Here is a 16,770-nt window from a genome sequence, read left to right on the forward strand (position 1 = left end):
CTACCGCCCGACTCATTATTTTTAACCAGAGCGCTGTTCGGTGCTGGCTTATGGTAGTGCGGGGGGATTGAACCTGAGACTTTGGAGCCTCAGGCTCCAAAGAGAGTCTGTTTGCATAACCATTATGCTATCTACCCTCTGCCCTTATTTTTACTTTATTTTATTTTTATTTTTTGTCTCCAGGGTTATTGTTGGGGCTTGGTGCCAGCACTGCGAATCCACTGCTCCTGGAGACCATTTCCCCCCCATTTTTTGTTGCCCTTGTTGTTATTATTGTTATTGTTGTTATTGATGTCATTGCTGTTGGATAAGACAGAGAGAAACGGAGACAGGAGGGGAAGACAGAGAGGGGGAGAGAAAGATAGACACCTGCAGACCTGCTTCACCGCCTGTGAAGTGACTCCCCTGCAGGTGGGGAGCAGGGGGCTCGAACCGGGATCCTTACTCTAGTCCTTGTGCTTTGCGCCTCCTGTGCTTAACTCACTGCACTACCGCCCAACTCCCTGAACTTTTTTTTTTTTAAACTGAACTATATGCTCAGGGAAATTGATATAAATCATTATTACTTGGTTGAGATGTGAAACTGGAGTTTTGCTTTATCCTAACCCTATTCTGAGAGGTTTTATCCCTTTCCCCACTTTCCAACTCCCACCGGAAATAGGCTGTTCCTTTACACTGAAGAGAGACAGTGTTGGGGAGGAGGGAGTAGAGACACAGCAGGATGACAGATAGATCTGGGTTCAAATTCTACATCTTCCATCTAGCTGGCCTCAGAATTCATTTCCCCATGCATAAAGCACAGGTTGTAATAATGCACACATGCCTCTCAGGCCTGCTGTGAGATTAGAATTAATAGGCATAAAGCATGTGACTCTCAGGGTCCCATTCAAAGCCAACACTGAGGGTTGCTCTGACTGACATTCTTTTTGTTGATCTGACCTATGACATTATTGGGGGACCTTTCCTTTTATTTCTTTTTTTAAAAAAGATTTTCTTTTTTTATTCATATTTATTTTTCCCCTTTTGTTGCCCTTGTTTTTCATTGTTGTAGTTATTGCTGTTGTTGTTGTTGATGTCATCATTGTTGGAAAGGACAGAGAGAACTGGAGAGAGGAGGGGAAGACAGAGGAGGAGAGAAAAACAGACACCTGCAGACCTGCTTCACCACCTGTGAAGCGACTCCCCTGCAGATGGGGAGCTGGGGGCTCGAACCGGGATTCTTCCGCCAGTCTTTGCACTTTGCACCATGTGCGCTTAACCCGCTGTGCTACTGACAAACTCCCTCCTTTTTTTTAAAAAAAAAAAAAGAATTTATTTATTTATTCATGAGAAAGAACCAGACATCACTCTGGTACATGTGCTGCTAGGGATCAAATTCATGACCTCTTGCTTGAGAATCCAATGCTTTATCCACTGCGCCACCTCCCGGACCACCTTTCTTTTCTTTTCTTTTCTTTCCTTTTTTTTTTTTTTTTTTGCCTCTAAGGTTTTGCTGGGGCTCCGTGCCTGCACTATGAATCCACTGCTCCTAGTGGCCTTTTTTTTTTTTTACTGGATAGGACAGAGAGAATTTGTGAGGGGAGGGGAGGGGAGGGGAGGTAGAGGGAGAAAGAGGGGCCAAGAGGTGGTGCACCTGGTTCAGCATACTTGTTAACAATGTGTAAGGGACCCAGGTGTCAAGCTCCCAGTCCCCACCTGCAGAGGGAAAGCTTTGCAAATGGTGAGGCAGTGCTGCAGGTGTCTCTGTCTGTCCCTCTATATTCCCCTTCCCTCTTGACTTCTGGCTGTCTCTATCTAATAAATAAAGAGAATAAAAATATTTTTTAAATATTTTATTTATTTTACTTTTGAGAAAGATGTAGACAGAGACACAGAAACACCAGAGCACTGCTCAGCTCTGGCTTATGGTGGTGTGGGGGATTGAACCTGGGACTTTGGAGCCTCAGGCATGAGAGTCTGTTTGCATAACCATTATACTATTTCCCCCACCCAATAAAAATATATATATTTTAAATATTTATTCCCTTTTGTTGCCCTTGTTGTTTTATTGCTGTAGTTATTATTGTTATTGATGTCATCATTGTTGGATAGGACAGAGAGAAATGGAGAGAGGAAGGGAAGACAGAGAGAGGGAGAGAAAGATAGACACCTGCAGACCTGCTTCACTGCCTGTGAAGCGACTCCCCTGCAGGTGGGGAGCCGGGGGCTCAAACCGGGACCCTTAGGCCGGTCCTTGTGCTTTGCGCCACATGCACTTAGCCACTGTGCTACCACCCGACTCCCCCAATAAAAATATTTTTTTAAAAAAAAAGAGGGAGAAAGAGAGATAGACACTTGAAGATCTGCTTCACCACTTGTGAAGTGACCCCCCTGCAGGTGGAGAGCTGGGAGCTTGAACCAGGATCCTTGCACAGGTCCTTATGCTTCGTACTATGTGCGCTTAACCCAGTGCATCAGCACCTGCCCCCATCCTTTCTTTCTTTATTGACACAAGGATTATCACTGGGGCTTAGTGGCTGCACGACAAATCCACCATTTCTGTTAGCCATATATATTTTTTAACTATCTTTATTTACTTATTGGATAGAGACAGCCAGAAATCGAGAAGGAAGGGGTTATAGGGAGGAGAGAGACAGAGAGACACCTGCAGCCCTGCTTCACCACTCATGAATCTTTCCCTCTGCAGGTGGGGATAGGGGCTCGAACCCAGGTCCTTGCGCGCTGTAACATGTGCGCTTAGCCAGGTGTGCCACCGCCTGGCCCCTGATTTTTTTTTTTTTTTTTTTGCTTTATTTTGTTGATAGAAACCAAGAATTGCTAGGGAAGGGATAGCTGGAGAGGGAGAGAGAAAGAGAGACACCTGAGCACTGTTCCACGGTTCATAAAGCTTTCCCCTGACACATGGCAATGTATGTATTCTACTGAGTGAGCCACCACCCACCCCCCAAGGGGGAAATGTTCTTTTAAAAAAAACAATATATATATATATATATATATATATATATATATGTGCGTGTATGTATTTTATTGGGGCTTAATGGTTTATAGTACAGCACATAGGTACTACCTCTCATCTCCCCATGTCTAGGTGTCTAGAAGACATTTGCTCCTCCAGCCTGAGCTTCTCCCCCCCATCATACACCAAGATTCCACCATCCCTCCATCCCATTCCTTTCCCTTTTTCCCATAGTCCTTCACCTTGGTGCTCTGTCATGGACATTCCCATCACCTCAACTGATTGGGATGAGGGAGTGTCTGGGAACCCAGTGATAACCTTCATTTCTAGTAGCGGACAGCACTGTTTTTTTAAATTTTAATTATCTTTATTTATTTATTTGAGAGAGACAGCCAGAAATTGAGAGGGGAGGGGAGATAGAGAGGAAGAGAGACAGACACCTGCAGCCCTGCTTCACCACTTGTGAAGCTTTCCCCCTGCAGGTGGGGACCGGGGACTCAAACCCAAGTCCTGGTGCACTGTAATGTGAGCGCTCAGCCAGGTGTGCCACCGCCCGACCCCCCGAGTTTTTAAAAAATATTTATTTATTTATTTACTTATTTATTCATTCCCTTTTGTTGCCCTTGTTGTTTCTGTTGCTGTTATTATTGATGTCATTGTTAGGACAGAGATATGGAGTGAGGAGGGGAAGACAGAGGGGGAGAGAAAGATAGACACCTGCAGACCTGCTTCACTGCTTGTGAAGTGATTCCCCTGCAGGTGGGGAGCTTGAGACTCGAACTGGGATCCTTAAGCTTTGTGCCATGTGTGATTAACCTGCTGCACTACCGCCCAATTCCCAGCATTGAGTTTTGACTCAACCAAAGAAAATATTTTCTCGTTATCAGAACCGCCAGTGACTCAATAGGTCACCTTAGAATAGAATGAACTGGGAGTTGGGCAGTAGGGCAGCAGGTTAAGCGCATGTAGCGCAAAGCCCAAGTGTAAGGATCCCGGGTTGAGCCCCCGGCTCCTCACCTGCAATGGAGTCAGTTCACAGGCGGTGAGGCAGGTCTGCAGGTGTCTATCTCTGTCTTCTTCTCCTCTTTCCATTTCTCTCTGTCCTATCTAACAATGACGACATCGACATCAATAACAACAACAATACCTACAACAATAAAAAAGGGCAACAAAAGGGAAAATTAAAAAAAAGAATAGATGAACTTCCATCATTTTCCATAAATAAAATTTTAAAAAGACTGGTAAATACGTCAAGCCCCTGAAGGACAAGAGCCCAGTGCTTCACTGTTGCAATTTAGATTATCAGGTGGGAACAGACCAGGAGGCGACATGCTCTAGCTCCAGTGTTCTACTCACCCTGTTCCTTTTGGTCCCCTTTCTCCCCTAGGATACTTTGTGGACAAGACGCTGTGCTATGGCATACCATCTTAGAAGCTACTGCGTGAGAAAGTTCACAGGGTTGATACTCAGGCGAGAAATGGTTTTGAAGGGATCAGACAGAACACTGGGTAGAGCGTGTGCCTTGCAGGGGTCTGAACCCTGGTACCACATGGGAATGCCACAGTACTAGAGGAAGCTCTGGTGCTATGGTCTCTCTTGTATTCTCTCTCTCTCTCTCTCTCTCTCTCTCTCTCTCTCTCAGTAAAGCACTGCCCAGCTCTGGTTACTTCTGCTACTGGGATGGAACTTGGGATCTCTCACATACAAGTCCTCTGCACAACCTCTGTACTACCTCTCAGACCCTGTCTCTCTTTACAACTATCTATCTCAGATAAAAAAAATTAAAAGGGGGTCAGGCAGTAGTGCAGTAGGCTAAGCACACGTGGCATAAAGGGCAAGGACCAGCAGGAGGATCCTGTTTGGAGTCCCTGGCTCCCCACCTGCAAAGGAGTCATTTCACAGGTGGTGATGCAGGTCTGTAGGTGTCTGTCTTTCTCTCCTCCACTCTGTCTTCCCAACTTCTCTCCATTTCTCTCTGTCCTATCTAACAACGGCGACATCAATAACATCAATAATAACTACAAGAACAATAAAAAACAAGGGCAACAAAAAGGGAAAAATAAATAAATATTTAAAAATTAGAAAGAAAGAAAGAAGTGATTTGTAAGGTGTGGTCTGGCTTTGAGGAAAGACTCCATGTTGCAGAATCAGAATCACAGGTGCCCTAAAATTCTTACCATCAAGGCAGAGAATCTCACGAGAGGTAGACTTGTCATGGGGTGGAAACGTCCTGGGGCTGGGTGGTGGTGCACCCAGTTGAATGCACATGTCACAATGGCTGAGAACCCAGGTGCAAGCTCCCACTCCCTACCTTTGGGGAAGTAGTTTCATAAGTAGTGAAGCAGTACTGCAAGAGTCAGTCTTTCTCTCTCTCTCTCTCCCACTCTATCTCCTCTCTCTCTCTCTCATTATCATTATTTTTATTTATTTATTGGGTAGAGCCAGAAATGGAGAGGGAAGGGGGAGACTGAAATGGAAAGAAACAGATACCTGCAGCCCTGCTTCACCGCTCGCAAAGTTTCCCCCTGCAGGTAGGGACTGGGGACTTGAACCTGGGTCCTTGTACCTTGTAACATGTGTGCTCAACTAATTGCACCACCTATCACACCTTTATTTACCAGAGCACTACTCAGCTCTGACTGAGTACGGGGTGGTACGGGGGATTGAACTTGGGACTTTGGAGTCTCAGGCATGAGAGTCCCTTTGCATAACCATTATGCTATCTACCTCCACTCTCCTTCCCTCTCAATTTCTCTCAGTCTCTATCCAATAAATAAAATAAATACTCTTTTTAAAAAATGACTTTTCCCTAGGAACAGTTCTCCAGAGGTCATCATCTGGCAATCATGAGTCGGGTGGCACCCCTATCAAGGTATGTCTAAAAGGAACCTATGGTTGTAATCTTATTTGAGAAAGGGGTCTTTGCATATGTAATGATGTTAAAGACCTCAAGATGAGATCATCCTAAATTAGAGTGGGTCCTAAAACCAAGGCCATTGTTCTTAGAAGGGAAGGAGAGAGGACATAGAGAGAAGGGGATGTAGAGACAGAGGCAGAGGTAGGAGTTATACGAACAGGTCGAACAGCACCAAGGATGCCAGCAATTGGTTATAAAGGAAAGGATGGAACAGGACCTCTCTAGGGAGATCCAGAAAGAAACAATGCTTTTGTGGCTGTGGAGCGAGGGACTTACATGTCCAAGGCTCTCAGTTCAATCCCCAGCACTGCATGTACCAGACTGGCACTCTGGCTTCTCTCTCTTCCTCTTTGTCTCATGTGAAATTCTCTCTCATAAGCCAGAACTGAGCTGTGTGCTAGTAAAAAAAAATGAAGAAGAAGGAGAAGAGAAAGGAAGGAAGGAAGGAAGGAAGGGAATAAAATTAAAAGAAATACCACTATCAACACCTTAATTCTAGACTTTGTCCTCCAGAATGGGAAGGATAGATTTTCTGTTGTTTTCAACTGCCTGGCTTGTGGTCATCTGCTTCAGCAGCCCAAGGGAAAGAATCCCACTATTGTTCTACCATCTTGAATTCCCTGATGCTTTTCCAGCTGGGTGTGTGGGGAGCATGGAGTTCCATGAACAGCAGGAATTCCTCCATCCTGGGGGCTGTTCTCCACTGCTCAGAGCAGCCCTCAGCCCTCTATTCCCAGTGCTTCCTGGTGTTTTGCTTCCTTCCACATCCGGCACAATTGGGTCATATGCTGAGTAGCTGGTGTTTTATTGCTTAACGATGTCTGAGCCACAGAATGAATACCAACAGAGCCATCCACACAAATCCCATGCCCGTGCAAAAGAAAAGACACACACACACACACACACACACACACACACACAGGAAGGGCAGTTTGAAAATCACCCCCCTCAAAAAGGTATCACCAAACATGTAATAAACAGCTTCCAGCCACTGTCTGCCAGCTATAAATTTAATCTGTTTTGACCTGGACACAGCTGTTTTCATCTTTTCTTCAGCATCTTATTCTGAACTGGCAGCGATCAAGTGCCCATTGTCGCCAACAGTGAGTTTTCATGTTGAAAGACACTTTAATGAAAGAACTGGCACCACGCTCCGCACCTCAGCGGGCACTGTCCCCTCAGCAGAGTTTTCGTTAGCGAGTCTGGGGGTTTTGATCTGGAAAGCACTGGGGAGATAAGCTGGAAGATCCAGGAGCGACATCCCTTTGGAGACAAGCTCAAACCAATGCTCACTTTTCTAGGAGCTGCAGGTCACCCAGAAAGGGATCTGGAAGCGGGAGATGTGTGTGGCGGGCCCAGGAATGCTGGCCTATTCTGCCACAGCACCCACCCCCAACTAGCTGCTTTCTGCTGGGAGCACACTGAACCACTGGGACTGAGCTCCTTTGAGCTATGGTGACCTGCCTGCTTTTCAGAAAGATACCTTTCTTCTCCACACAGCCCAGGATTAGCATGGAAATAGAGACATCACTCTTTAGGGGCCCTCTGTTGACATATCCCTCATATCCAGTACTGGGGAATCACAGTCCCTGAGCTCTGCTCCAGGAGCCATTCATCCCACCTCCTGGCAAGTGGGGCCCCCCAGCCCACCATGCAATTCCTGTCTTGGACCCTGCTGATCCAGAACATCAACCATCCTGGCCGCCTCAGATTTGCCCAACCAGGTTGGGCTTTTGAGCAGCCCCGGCCTTTCTGATTCTCAGAACTAATAAGGACCTTTCAAACTGTTTCCTCTCTTTCTTCCCCACACACACCTTTAATATTCTTTACTGTGTGAAGGCGCTAGCACTGAATGCTGCTGAAAATGAAGGGAGCTGTCAAAAGTCAGAGGAAAGGGAAAATCAAATATTACTTCCAACAGCAACTAGAAATGCATGTCAGGGCTGGCAAAGTAGCTCACTTGGATAGTGCACTGCTTTCTCATGTGTGCAATCCAGGTTTGAGCCCACCCCCTCATTCATTGCAGGAAGGTTCAGTGCTACGGTCTCTTTTGCCCTATCTCTGCTTCTCAGTCTCTAAAAAGGAAAAGGAAGTGTGAAGGAGGAAAAGCAGAAGGAAGAGGAGGAGGAGGAGGAGGAGGTAAAAGACATGTCCTGGGGAGTCTGGTGGTAGCGTAGAAGGTTAAGCATACATGGCGCAAAGTGCAAAGACCGGCATAAGGGTCCCGGTTCGAGCCCCTGGCTCCCCACCTGCAGGGGAGTTGCTTCACAGGCGGTGAAGCAGGTCTGCAGGTGTCTGTCTTTCTCTCCCTCTCTCTCTTCCCCTCTTCTCTCCATCTCTCTCTGTCCTATCCAACAACAACATCAATAACAACAACAATAAAAATTTTAAAAAGCAAGGGCAACAAAAGGGAAAATAAATTTAAAAAAAGAGAGAGACATGTCCTGGGGCTGGGTGGTGGCGCACCTGGTTGAGCGCACATGGACCAAGGTTCAAGTGCACAGTGCACAGGACCAAGGTTCGAGCCCCCAGTCCCCACCTGCAGGGGGAATGCTTTGCAGTAGGTGAAGCAGTGTTGCAGGTGTCTCTCTGTCTCTCCTTCTCTATCACCCCTTCCCTCTCAATAACATAGAGATAATAAAAAATTAAAAAGAAAGAAAGACATGTCTTGAGCATCCCCACTTCTCAGCAGGGTGAGGAACTCCGGCACTGGGCCACCTTTAGAAGACAGGACCTGTAGGCAACATCCATTACCTTTCACACAGTTCTGCTTTGCTTCTGAATCATTGGCAGTGACTGGCTTCCCAGGAAACCTTTTTGTGCCCGTGGAGTCCATTTTCCTCATGCTTCCATGATCATGCCAGGCCCTCCCATGTACAGCAGGGTAGCACACACTGTGCCAACAGACTGGTTTTGGGGAAAAGGTTGAGGTGGGGAGGTGGGAGAGAAGCCTGGGCAAGTGCTGTTCCCTTCCTTCCACAGCAAAGGAGGTCTCTTTGGTGGAGCCCTTAGCAGCGGCAGGGGGAGGGGTGATGGGAGGAGAGACAGAAGCTGCAGCCTGAAGTGTAAATATGATGATTGTTGTCTCTTTCAAGGGAAGTAAATAAATCAACTCGATGTAGATTGGAGAGGTGGCTGGTGATGCTGTGTACTTACACAGCGTCCTGAACCTGGCCTCTTCAGAGTGCTTCAGACGTTGATTCATTACACCTTCCACCAGCCCACCCAGGGCGGGAAGTGGAGAGAGTTATTATCCCTACTCTAAACCAAGGGACTGAGCGAGGTTAAGAGGCAGCAAGTTGGGAGTAGAAGGCAGCAGTCCCAGCAGCTCATCCAGTGTTTCCACCACTAGATCATGCTCCACTTAGAAGCAAGTAATTGTCAGGTAACCTATTTTTCGGGGGCTGATTTCAGCATATGAAGAAGGCTTTGTCTCTTCTGCGTATTTCTTTATCTGAAAAATGTATGAGTTTATGAAGCAGAGAAGAATGATCTTAAACATGCACCAGGCTTATCTGGTGGACAGAGGGTCCAACCAAGATAGACAAACAGACAGATAGATGGTAGATAGGGAGAATTTGACCCACTCAAGTCCCACCTAAACAGAGTTCCTTCAGCACAGATATGAAACTCATGTGTATGTGTAGTCATGAGGTTTATAGCCTTGGGCTTTATGAAAACATGGATTTGAAATTGAGTCTCTGTTGAGCAGTCTGGGAGGTGGCACAGTGGGTAAAATGGGTGAAGGTAGACAGCATAATGGTTATGCAAAGAGACTTTCAAGCCTGAGGCTCCAAAGTCCCAGATTCAATCCCCCACATAACCATAAGCCAAAGCTGAGCAATGATCTGGTTAAAATAAAAAAGCATTGGGAGTAGGGCAGTAGCAGCGGGTTAAATGCAGGTGGCCAAAGCGCAAGGACCGGCATAAGGATCCCGGTTCGAGCCCCCGGCTCCCCACCTGCAGGGGAGTCGCTTCACAGGCAGTGAAGCAGGTCTGCAGGTGTCTGTCTTTCTCTTCGTGTCTCTGTCTTCCCCTCCTCTCTCCATTTCTCTCTGTCCTATCCAACAGTGACAACATCAATAACAACAACAATAACTACAACAACAATAAAAAACAAGGGCATCAAAAGGGAAAATAAATATATTAAAAAATAATAATAGAGCATTACTCGGGAGTCAGGCAGTAGCACAGCACATAAAAGCGCAGGTGGCTCAAAAAGCAAGGACCGGCCTAAGGATTCTGGTTTGAGCCCCTGGCTCCTCACCTGCAGGTCTGCAGGTGTCTATCTTTCACAAGTGGTGAAGCAGGTCTGCAGGTGTCTCTTTCTCTCCCTTCTCTGTCTTCCCCTCCTCTCTCCATTTCTCTCTGTCCTATCCAAAAACAGCAACATCAATAAAAACAACAATAACTACAACAATAAAACAAGGACAGCAAAAAGGAGTAAATAAATACATATTAAAAAAAAAAAAGGGCAGCAAAAGGAAATAAATATTTTTTAAATCTTAAAAAAAAAAAAAGCATTGAACTGTCAAGCATAGGTCCTGAGTTTGAGCTTCACCCCTGGATCACTGTGCAAGGATGGGTGTTGCTCTGGTTCTAGTCCTCCTCTACTTAAAAATGAATGAAAGAAGACGAAGGAGAAGGAGAAGGAGACTTTGCTGACCAAGTGACCCCAACCCCAGCTGAGAGGAGTTGCTGGTGGGTTTTGCTTCGACCAGGAGAAGGAGACAGGCAACCCAGGTGAGCATATGCCTGGGCCATGGGTTCTGCTCAGCCACTGCCACTGGAGGGAAGCCATGGGACAGCAGCTGGACTCTGCAAATAAGTAGAAAGTGCACGGGGGTGGTCTGGGAGGTGGCACAGTGGATAAAGCATTGGATTCTCAAGCATAAGGTCCTGAGTTCAATCCCTGGCAGCACATGTACCAGAGTGATGTCTGGTTCATTCTCTCTCTCCTCCTACCTGTCTCAGAAATAAATAAAATATTTAAAATTAAAAAAAATTCATAAAAAAGGTGCATGGGGGCCAGGTGGGTGCACCACTTGGTTGGGCAACATGTTACAATGCACAAGGACCTGGTTCAGGTCCCTGGTCCCCACCTGCAGGGGGAAATCTTTGTGAGTGGCGAAGGCATGCTGCAAGTGTCTCTCTGTCTCTCTCCCTTTCAATCTCCCCCTTCCCTCTCCATTTCTGGCTGTCTCTATCCAATAAATAAATAAAGATAATGAGAGAGAGAGAGAGAGAGAGAAAGTGCACGAGTCTTTGTCATTGCAGGTCTGGAGTTCTCTGATGGCAGGATGGGAAAGCCGGGCAGTGAAGAAGAGGTTAGATCCAGACCTCAGAGGGACTATGCCTTGAAATTGTTCTCTGCAGTTCTGCTCCTGTGCATTGGACCTTCTGGGGCTCTCCCTACCCCAGGCCCTGCAGCTCTCCCCTGAGAGTGGAGGTGAGAGCACGGGAGCTGTAGGTGAAACTCTGTCATGTGTGTTACCAAGGAGCAGGTGAACAGAGGAAAATGCCTTACACAAGTCCCCAAAGACCAATTTTCTCCAGCCTCAGCAATTGCACAGAGCCTCCACCAAGCCCCACATGTAGGGTGGCTGCTGCTCATAGTGTCACTGCTAGCCTGGCAGATATGCAAACCCAGCTCCTCCGGGCTCCTGGTGACAATGCATGGCTCCTTCTCTGAGGGAAGGCACATCTGAGCATGCCTGCCTAGGCATCACACCCACCCTGTGTGTGCCAGAAGGGGAGAGAGAGCTGAAGGAAGTCCCCTCCCTGTTTACTTAGCCCTGAGCCACAGAGCCCAGACAGATTCCAGCTAAACTGGGCAGACTTGGTGGGGACAGGCTAGTATGTTTAGTGCTGTTGCAGGAACCTGTCACCATTATATCTGTCCAAGCCTCTCTCCTTCCCTCTCCTTATCTATCTCTTCTCTTCATTCTCCTCCCTCTTCTCTCTCTGCCTCTCTGCTTAATTCTGCATTGACATCAGCACTTCCAAAAACAACAACAAAGGAAAATAGGTCACTGGCAGTTCCAGGTCGGAAGTGGGCTGTGGTGCAGGCTGAGTCAGGAGTTGAGGCCCATCTCCCAGATAGCAAAAGGACACCCCAAATGCTGAGCCTGCTGCCCTGTGAATGGTATAGCACTGGATTTTGGCTTGCATTGGGGGTGGGGTGAGGGAAGGATGGGAGATGTGTACACAGACCCCGTGTGCTTGTAGATTGGCTCACAGATGGACCAAGGTTGGGGTTCCTGTTCCTCTGACAATACCCCATACTCTTGCCTTGGTGCTGGGGTTTGAGAGACCCAGCGTGCACACACACCTGTTCTTGTGAGAAGGAAGCCAGCCTGCAAACAAACATATTTATTCACACACGTGTGTACATAGGCCTGGCAGCCCTGCCTTCGCTGCCCTGCTCCTCAGAGGCTTCACACAGAATATTTCCTCTGCTCTCTGTGGTCATGGAACTCCCAGTTCTACTTGAAAGATTACCCAACACGCTAATTGGGACTCCTGCTATGATTAAAAAGAAATTTCAGATTAGAGCCACCATGCCATGGAGCTCAGGAAGAAAACAGCTCTTTATACACCCAGCAGGAGCAGACTTTAGGGTGTTTTTTTCCCCTTCTTCTAATTTAAAAAGAAAGTGCATATTACTGTTGTTTTTGCCCAAAATGAGTCAAGTACAAATAGCCATCAGGTAGGGCCCAGATCACAGAGAGGACACTGGCAAGAAGATACAAGTGAATGCTGCAGCTCTTCCTCCCTTTCTTCTCTCCTGCCTTCCTTCCCTCCCTCTTTCCTCCCTCCCTCCCTCCCTCCCTCCCTCCCTCCCTCCCTTCCTTCCTTCCTTCCTTCCTTCCTTCCTTCCTTCCTTCCTTCCTTCCTTCCTTCCTTCCTTCCATGGTAGATAACAACTATATGGAGTTATCTCTACGAGCCTGGGTGCTGTCCAGCCAACACCTTCTGCCTTCTGACTTGGGAGATGCCTCCACTCATTCTGGGTCAGCCTTTGCCCAGGAGAAAGCTTTTCTGAGCAGCCGAGGTTGAGGAGCACATTTCAATCAAGCTCCCTGAAGCGATTAGCTGGGGAGGTCCCCAGAGGTGGCTGGGGAGATTTAAGCTGTGGTCAGTAAAAGGCAGGCACAGAGGCCAGGGCAGCACTTCTGAATGATTTTCCTTGCAGGGCTGAGCTCATCGCATTGATACTTTTAGCTCTCATTAGTTTGGGGAGGGCAGGCTGTACACTCTACCAGGTCCCCTAGGCACCCTAGCTTTTAAAAACAGCTCCTTCTGCTTCAAGAAGGCCTCCCATCTTCTTTTGACACCAGCCACCAGCCCCCAAGCACCCCGTCCCCACTTCAGAGCTTGACACTTTAATGTTTCACCCAAACCCTCCTCTGAAGAAACCAAATGTAAATAAAGGGGCTCTTTGATAATGATTTCATTTAAAAACCCAAGAAAAGAACATCAGTGTTTGCTGATGGAAGGGTGTACTTGTCTTTGAGGGTAATTGGCTAATTATTGCAGATAATTGTCTGCAAATGATGGAGAGGCAGGTAATAAAAAGCAGGGTGGTTGTGGAGGGAGGTTGCCATAAGTGAATGGGATCCTAGATCCTGAGTCATGATGGTGAGGGGACCAACAGAGGGAAGGGTGGGTAAGACAAAGGCTGTATGGCCTTCCTCCTCCTGAGCCCCCCATCCAGAATTTGCAGTTCCCCAGGGCAGTAAACATTGAGAAAGAATTTGATGGGCCTATGTGGGGTTGCAACCATTTTAATCTAGCCAACTAGAGATGTAGAAAAAGTATAAGCTGCTGTGCCCCGTTCATTTGAAAAATACTAATAAAGATTTTTTTAATGTTCTTTATCTTTATTTGATAGAGATAGTCAGGAACTGAGAGGAAGGGAGAGATAGAGAAGAGAGACACCTGCAGCCCTGCTTCACCACTTGTGAAGCTTCCCCTGCAGGTGAGGACCCAGAACCTTGTGCATTGTAACATATACACTCAGCCAAGCACACCACCATCTGGCCCCCAGTAATGAAGTTTTAAAAAAAAATTTAAAAATATATTTATTTATTTTCCCTTTTTGCTACCCTTGGTGTTGTTTTTTATTATAATTATTATTGTTATTGTTATTGATGTCATCATTGTTGGATAGGACAGAGAGAAATGGAGAGAGGAGGGGAAGACAGAGGGGGAGAGAAAGATAGACACCTGCAGACCTACTTCACCACCTGTGAAGCAACTCCCCTGCAGGTGGGGAGCAGGGGGCTCGAACCGGGATCCTTATGCTGGTTCTTGCGCTTCACGGCACATGCACTTAACCTGCTGCGCTACTGCCCGACTCTCATAATAAAGATTTTTTAAAAAAGATTTTATTTTATTAATGAGAAAGATAAGAGGAGAGAGAGAAAGGGCCAGACATCACTCTGGTACATGTGCTGCCGGGGATTGAACTCAGGACCTCATGGTTGAAAGTCTAGTTCCTTAACCACTGTGCCACCTCCTGGACCACAATAAAGATTTTTTAAGACATCTCTCTTCCAACCAAAAACAGGGATGCAGTTTCAGAATAAAGGATTGTGAGGCATTGGTGGTTCAGTGGTAGAATTCTCGCCTCCCAGAATAAAGGATTATCTTTAGATTGAATAAATTTGGCCTAGTGAAAACCTCACTACATTAATGTTTCATTGCAAATCAGTAACATCACAATCACAGGCTCCCCTTGTCTTCAAGTTGGCATTTGGAAACTGCTGTTCCGAGAAGTTCTGCTGATGTTCGGTGCCACAGCTTTTGGAATGAGGAAAAATAAAAAGCAGAAACTTTGGGTCTAAAATGCTCCTGCTGGGGGGGGTCAGGAGAGAGCTCTCTTGGCAGAGTGTATATTTTACCATGCACAAGGACCCAGGCTCAAAGCCCTGTCACCACATGAGTGCACTCGCATGTGGGAAGCTTCATGGGTGGTAGAATAGTGCTTTGGTCTATCTGTCTTTCTTTTTTGTTTTTTTAAGTAAATCTAATTTTTTGTTTGTTTTATTGGCACCAGGGTTATTGCTGGGTCTTGGTGCCTACACTATGAATCTATTGCTCCTGGAGGCCATTTTTCCTATTTTGTTGCCATTGTTGTTGTTGTTGGATAGGACAGAGAGAAATGGAGAGAGGAAGGGAAGACAGAGAGGGGGAGAGAAAGATAGACACCTGCAAACCTGCTTCACCACTTGTGAAGTGACTCCCCTGCAGGTGGGGAATGGGGGCTCGAACCAGGATCCTTGAGCCGGTCCTGTGAAGCGACTCCCCAGCAGGTGGGGAGCCCGGAACTTGAACCGGGATCCTTATGTTGGTCCTTGTGCTTTGTGCCACCTGCACTTAACCCGTTGTGCTACTGCCCAACTCCCAATAAATTTTTTTAACTTTCTTTTTTAAGATTTTATTTATTTATTAATGAGAAAGACAGGAGGAGAGAGAAAGAACCAGACATCACTCTGGCACATGTGCTGCTGGGGATCGAACTCAGGACCTCATGCTTGAGAGTCCAAAGCCTTATCACTGCTCCACCTCCTGGATCACAATAAAAAAAATTTTTTTTTAATTCTCCTCTTGGGGGATCAGGCAGCGGGATAAGTGCACCTGGCACAAAGTGCAAGGACCGGCTTGAGGATCCTAGCTCGAGCCCCCGGCTCCCCACCAAGATTCCACCATCGCTCCATCCCATTTCTTTCCCTTTTGCCCATAGTCCTTTGCCTTGGTGCATTACACTCTATAAGGGACATTTTCATCACTTCAACCGATTGGGATGAGGGAGTGTCTGGGAGCCTGGTGGTGACCTTCATTTCTAGAGTTCCCCTCCTCTCTCCATTTCTCTCTGTCCTATCCAACAATGAACGACATCAATAACAACAATAATAACCACAACAAAGCTACAACAACAAGGGCAACAAAAAGGGGGAAAAACGGCTTCCAGGAGCAGTGGATTCATGGTGCAGGCACCGAGTCCAGCAATAACCCTGCTGCTGTTTGTTTTGTTTTGTTTTGATAGAACAGCCATCCTTTATTTCACCTCTTTCCTTCTTTCCTTTGTGTGAGAAACAGGGAAGTAAACAATCTGGTTAAGAAGAACTGTTTCCAGGGTGAGGAAGATAGTGTCATGGTTGTGCAAACAAACAAAAACTTTCGTGTCTAAGACTCCAAATTCCCAGGTTCAGTTCCCCTAAACCACCATAAGTTAGAGCTGAGTGGTCTGGTGAAAGAAATAAATCAGCTTTCTGAATGACTTTTCATCACAGCCTTTGCATCTTTTATTATTGTCCTTACTATTATTATTATTTCAGATTGCAGGTGAGAGAAAAGAAGGAAAGAGATCACAGCACTGCTTCATCACTTGTGAGACTTTCCCTTTGCATAGACAGAGGGTTCTAACCCAGGTGCTCAGACACCGCAAAGTGAACCATGTCCCGTTCTGCATCTTTTAGTCCTTACACACATTATCATGCCAATAGCAGAGCGCCACCTATGGGTCAGGGAGGGGAGCTATAGCAATGCCCAGAATTATCTGAAAGTGAAATTACTGAGAGAATATTCTGTACAGGTATTTCTCACCTTTGAGGATCTGATGTAGTTTTCTACAGAAAACTGCACGTTCCTAAAGACCTTGCATCAAATTCTGGGAGGTGTGTGGGTACACTCTACCCTTGTCCCTTCCAATCCTGACACGAGCCCTGATTAAGAATCTGAAAACTAGTCAAACATATCTCACCTTTCTCTCTTTCTGTCCCTCGTCCTCTCTCTTCCTCTCTCTCTTTCAAGAGATATTTTTCAGAGAGAGAGGAAGACCAGAGCACTGATCAGTTCAGGCATATGATGGTGCTAGGGATTGAACATGGAA

The sequence above is a fragment of the Erinaceus europaeus genome, chromosome 12 (genome assembly GCF_950295315.1).
Source record: "Erinaceus europaeus chromosome 12, mEriEur2.1, whole genome shotgun sequence".
NCBI lineage: Eukaryota > Metazoa > Chordata > Mammalia > Eulipotyphla > Erinaceidae > Erinaceus > Erinaceus europaeus.